Genomic DNA, 6000 nt, shown 5'->3' on the forward strand with positions numbered 1-6000 from the left:
GGGTGTGTGTGTGAGGGCGGTACACAGGAGATGAGCTTTATATTATGGGGACTGTAGCTAGCTGGATCTCTGTGTATGGCTGCTCTGAGCAGGGGGTGATGCACAGGAGAGAGGCTATAGGGGCTTGAATAAGGTTAAGGGTCTGTAGTTGGTTAGATTTGTGATGATGTTGTGTGATCCTGGCTCCCCTCCCCAAGCCTGGACCTGACAGACAGGCTGATAACTGAGAGCTCCATCCTTGAGGGAGGCTAAGGCTACTGCCTGCCAACGGGTTGAACCATTGCTCTCCCCACCCCCCTCTTCTCCTTCTCCATCCATCGTTCTCTTCTCCTCTCACTCTCTGCATCACTTCCTCTTATCAGCCTCTGGTCTCTTCTAGGGCCGGGACGATGCCCTGGATTCGACATTTTGAATATTGAGATATTAAAGACATGATAGATCATACACATAGTATATAAAGGAGTGAGATCTGTAGAAAGACAGAGTGGCTGTGGAATGTGTTGGGTGGACGGGAGGAGAACAAAGGATTGCTATAGGGGAGACAGATGGACATCTGTGGATTAGGCAAAGGAGGGGTTGAGGTCAGGAGGTCAGGTCAGATCCCCTGAAGGGAGTAATAAGGGTTTACTACCATTTTCCTGTGGAACCATAAGATGTAAGGATTGGAGAGAAGGGGGAGTGTCTTAAGTGGGATATATATACCTGTGATGGTGAGAAATGTTGGGTTGTCTGATTTACAGCTGTACAGAACCTTTGGGAAGAATTCAACTTGGTTAAAGCTTCTCTAGTGTCCGTGAGTTATTTACTCTGAAAAATAAGAACCTAACACCAGTATCGCAATACATTAGTATGGTGGCAAAAAAACAAAACACAAAGCAGGTTTCACTTCTTAAGGAAAACAGCCCTAATGTTGGAAACAAACATCGTTGTGTTGTCATCTAGAGTCACATGCATTTATCTTCCAAGGTATAGCACACAATATTTTACATACAGCAGGTTTTTAAATGACTAAAGAGTTAGGTCTGCTTCATGTTTACATTTTTGCCATGGAAAAAATATCACGATACTGGTGTCATCACAGCCCTAGTCTCTTCTTCTCAGAGCACCCAGCCCTCTCCCTCCCTCCGCATCTCTTCCCTCCATCTTCCCCTCCATCCATCCATCCATCCTTCCTCTCTCTCTCTTCTCTATCACTTCAGCCTCTGGTCGAACCTCTCCCTCCCCATCCCTCCCTCAATCTCTCCCTCCCTCCCCCTCCCAGGCCTATAGGCTGATTCCAGGCTGATGGAGGAGACTCAGTCTAGCAGCCAGCCAAGCAGAGCTGATGTTGTGGGTAGTATCTCATGGCGTCTTCTCCCCCCTGTCTCCTCTCCTCTCTCTGCAGCTAATGTTCCCTGTCACCAAAGCTCTCCTCTCCTCTCCTCTCCTCTCCTCTCCTCTCCTCTCCTCTCCTCTCCTCTCCTCTCCTCTCCTCTCCTCTCCTCTCCTCTCCTCTCCTCTCCTCTCCTCTCCTCTCCTCTCCTCCCTCTCCTCTCCTCTCCTCTCCTCTCCACACTAGGCTAGTTATCCTTCTTATGTAATCCAGATCATGGGTGTGGTCTGGAGGTACATACAACACCGACTTGGCTGGGTACATCTAGAAAGAGGTGGATTCTTCATATTATTATTCTCTTCCTACTCTTTTTTATTTCTTTCTTTCTTTCTTTCTCTATCTATTTATGTATCTCTCTCAGTCTCTCTTTCTCTCTCTCAGAATAGCAGGGCCTCTGAGGTCAAAGTGAACTTTGATGATATTCCTACACCTCTCTGAGTGGCAATTGAACCCCCACTGACCATGGGGAGACAGTCGATGGATGGATGGCTAGCTGGATGGATGGGTAGGTTAGTTGAGGATGAATAGAGAGAAGAAAGGATAATGGATTCTGTGTGGGAATGGGCTGGGAGCCAGACTGGCTTGCTGTGCTGAGGAGGAGAGGAGCGATGAGCGGAGAGGAGAGGAGTATGAGATGAGATGACTGTTTAAGGGTTTGGGAAGTGAGCAGTTGAGACAGAGGCCTTCATGGCACTGTCTGTCTCTAAGGCCTCACTCAGCACACGATTAATGGATCCCTGTCTATCTCACCATCAGTCTTCCCTCCATCTCTCTCTGTGTCTCTCTCTTGCTCGCTCTCTCTATGGAAAGGAGAGACGTCACTTCCACACTTCCTCCCGTCCACACATCTATCCCTTTCACATGGAGAGCAGATGGCTGGAGTAGTCAGTTAGAGGTCAGGCCTTTGGAGAGCAGGCCGACACTGGTAGCAAAGAGGAAGAGAAGGGAGGCAGCTTCATTTGAATGCTGGGCCTGTCTATGTGTGTGTGTGTGTGTGTGTGTGTGTGTGTGTGTGTGTGTGTGTGTGTGTGTGTGTGTGTGTGTGTGTGTGTGTGTGTGTGTGTGTGTGTGTGTGTGTGTGTGTGTGTGTGTGTGTGTGCGTGCGTGCGTGCGTGCGTGCGTGTGTGCGTGCGTGCGAGTGTGAGTGTGTGTTGCATGGTAGGAAGACAACATGGAGCAGAAGAGGATCAATTTCTCACTCAACAGAAGACAGTAGGGGAGGCAGTGACAAATTAAAGGAGGGATTTGAGAGACAAGGAGAGAGACAAAGAGAGATGGAGAAGAGGGAAATATGGGTGTGGGGACGTGAGATGGAGAAAATGAGAAGATGGGAGAAAGACAGAAAATTGACAAAAATGAGAATGAGAAGCGGGGAGTAAGAGTAGTTCAAGGGGACTGGAAAGGAGGGAGGAGATGGGAAAAGAGAGAGAGGAGAAAAATGTATTCATGACTTGCATTTTTCTTTATGGTGGTTAGATGTTAGCAAAATGCTGACGTTAAGTAAGATGAATGTGTGTGGCAGTTTATGTCCCGGAGAGGACAGCCTCTTGTGCACACTCACACACTCACACACACACACACACACACACACACACACACACACACACACACACACACACACACACACACACACACACACACACACACACACACACACACACACACACACACACACACACACACACACCACCCCCCACACAGCTTAGCTGTGAGGTTGCTAAACTAAGGGATATCAAACCACTGCTCCCAGAGGAGAGGGGAGGAGAGTCTTATAGCAAGTGTAATGCATGAACACCTCTTCCCACACACACTACACTACCTCTCTCTGTCTCTGTCTCTCTCCATCTCTCTCCACAGGAACACTCTCTCTCCCTCTCTTGTTGGGCAGATAGTTGCACACACTGGTCCCTCGTGACAGAGAGTGGGTGGCTGACAGAGTGCTGAGAGAGAAGCTGAAGATTGTGGTGCCTGTGTGTGTGGACGTGCTTAACTATTCTTGTGTGGACCAGAAGTCTCCCCACGAATAGTAAACACACAAAAATTTGACCAACTGTGGACATTTTGTTAGTCCCCTCAAGGTTAATGCTATGTTTAGGAGGTTAATGGTCAAGGTTAGAATTAATGTCAGGGTTAGAATTATGTTAAGGGTTAGAGATTGGAACTTGGGTTAGGGTTAGGAGCTAGGAGCTAGGGTTAGTTTTAGGGTTAGAGATAGGAATTAGGGTTAGTGTTAGGGTTATGGTTAGGAGCTAGGGTTAGTTTTAGGGTTAGGGTTAGGAGCTAGGGTTAGGTTTAGGGTTAGGGTTAGGTTTTGGGTTAAGTTTAGAGTTAGGGTTAAGGTTAGGGTTAGGGTAAGAGTACAGGTTAGAGTTAGGTTTAGGGGTTAAGGAAAATAGGATTTTAAATGGGACTGAATTGTGTGTCCCCACGAGGTTAGCTGTGGGAGTTTATTTGTGTGTGTGTGTGTGTGTGTGTGTGTGTTTATGTGTGTGTGTGTGTGTGTGTGTGCTGTGCTCCCTGATGTGTGTGTGTGATATGTAGCCTAGTGTGTGTGTGTGTGTGATGTGTAGCCTAGTGTTAGCCACCGGGTGTCTGTGTGGGTTGGATCAGGCCAGACTGTGGAGTGAACAAGGACAGTCAGACTGTACTCTGTTCGACACACCAATACTCGTTGGATGGGGGCTAACGCAATGCTACAGTACCATAGCTAACTCTGCAGAGAGAGTGTGACAGGCTTGTATACGAAATCTACTATTGTCATTTCTTATAGAGCCCGGCTGTTCTATACTCAAGTACAAGTGTGGAAGCCCTTTTTAAAATATACCTTCATTGAAACACACATTTTCAAAATGAATCTTCCTTTCTTCCTATCTCTCCCTCTTCTGTCTGAGTAGTTGTCCTGGTGAACATGTTGAGGGATGGTGTCTCTCTCCTCTCACAGTTCCAACAGATCCACCACCTCAGGTCCCTCTAAGGCTTTATTCAAAATGCTTATTTTAATTAAGCAATTTTACTGACAAATCAGCAGTTGCTACATCCATTTAATGATACATAAATGATCTGTACCCACTGATTATTCAATAATATAACTTGTAAATGCCTCATGAGCTCAGTTCAACTGTTGTACCCCATCAGAACCCTAAAATACAAGCTTGTAAACAAAGTAAATGTAAACATACACTGTATAGACTTAAAACATGGTTAAACTATAATGTTGATATCATGGACGGTCAGTCCTTGCATCCATAGCTCTGTCTATTTGAGAGCGGTTACATTTCTCCAGCCCCATCCCTCAGCTTTCACCGAAACAGGGGCAGGGAGATGGCTTTGTTATTGTTTATTTTGCTGATTGCTGCTTTAATGTGTGAAGATAAAAGATCAGCTCCAGTTTTTGGCTGGCGAGCATACGGACGTGTGTATGCCTGTCTGCACAGTTACTGTGTGTAACTGTAACTGTGTAACTGTGTGGATAATGGTTAGCATTGGACTGTGTGTGTGTGTCTGTGTGCGTGTGTGTCTGTGTGCATGTGTGCGTGTGTGTGTGCATGTGTGTGTGTGTGTGTGTGCATGTGTGCGTGTGTGAGTGCATGTGTGTGTGTGCATGTGTGCGTGCGTGTGTGCATGTGTGTGTGTGCATGTGTGCGTGCGTGTGTGCATGTGTGTGTGTGCATGTGTGCATGTGTGCGTGCGTGCAACCTATTGCACTGCTCCAGGAATTCCTTGTTGCTCTGACAGGCAGCTCGTCACTGCTCACAGCCGATGCACCTCTCTCTCTCCCTGTCTTTCACTCTGTCACACCTCCGCCTTTCTCTCTCTCCCTCTCTATCGCTCTCTCCTTCACACTCTTGGAAATTCTTCCTGATCTGTAGTCTTTCACTTTCTTCATTTCCTTGGTTTCTTGTCAGTGCCATTGGTCTGTGTGTCTCTGTGTGTGTGTCTCTCTGTGTGGGTGTGTATGTGAGTATGTATGTGCGTGTGTGTGGTGTGTGTGTGTGTGTGTGTGTTCTCTCCCTAAAGCCACCTTGGGATACGATACGAGCTGTAGCAGGGCTTTAAATGCTAGACTGAGGCTCTCTCTGTCTTTCTTCAGATTTGATGAGAGGGAGAATGAAGATGAATGTCCTCTGATCAGGCAGCAGTGTACAGTTTACTGCCGCCATGCGCCCAAAGGCACTGCAAAATGTCATTGTGTGTATGTGTGCCTTTGTCTCTCAATGTGTGTCTTCATAAAGGTTTGTGTGTGTACGCCTGGGTGCCTATGTGTGTCTGCTAAGAGAGTGTGCTAGTGCGTGTGTATTTGTGTGTGAGAGTGTTTGTCTCTGTGCCCTTGTTAAGGATGAGGCAGCAGCTCAGTGGGATGTACTGGCTTTTTTTCTCTCTTCTCGTTGGTGATATACCCAGGAATGACATGCAGAGGTGGTATGCTGTCACAGCGCCCGCCTCCTACACACACACACACACACACACACACACACACACACACACACACACACACACACACACACACACACACACACACACACACACACACACACACACACACACACACACACACACACACACACACATGCGCGCACATACACACACATATACACTCTGTCTGGTCAGGCCCAGGAGAAGAGCTCATT

The 6000-nt window shown here is 47.2% G+C and overlaps 1 protein-coding gene across 1 annotated transcript in view; it reads left to right on the forward strand.

The window, feature by feature from the left end:
• LOC120047204 (adhesion G protein-coupled receptor B1-like) overlaps positions 1–6000 on the forward strand; it is a 58614-nt gene that overhangs the window by 1602 nt on the left and 51012 nt on the right. The window lies entirely within an intron of this gene.

Source organism: Salvelinus namaycush, chromosome 5 (assembly GCF_016432855.1).
Source record: "Salvelinus namaycush isolate Seneca chromosome 5, SaNama_1.0, whole genome shotgun sequence".
NCBI lineage: Eukaryota > Metazoa > Chordata > Actinopteri > Salmoniformes > Salmonidae > Salvelinus > Salvelinus namaycush.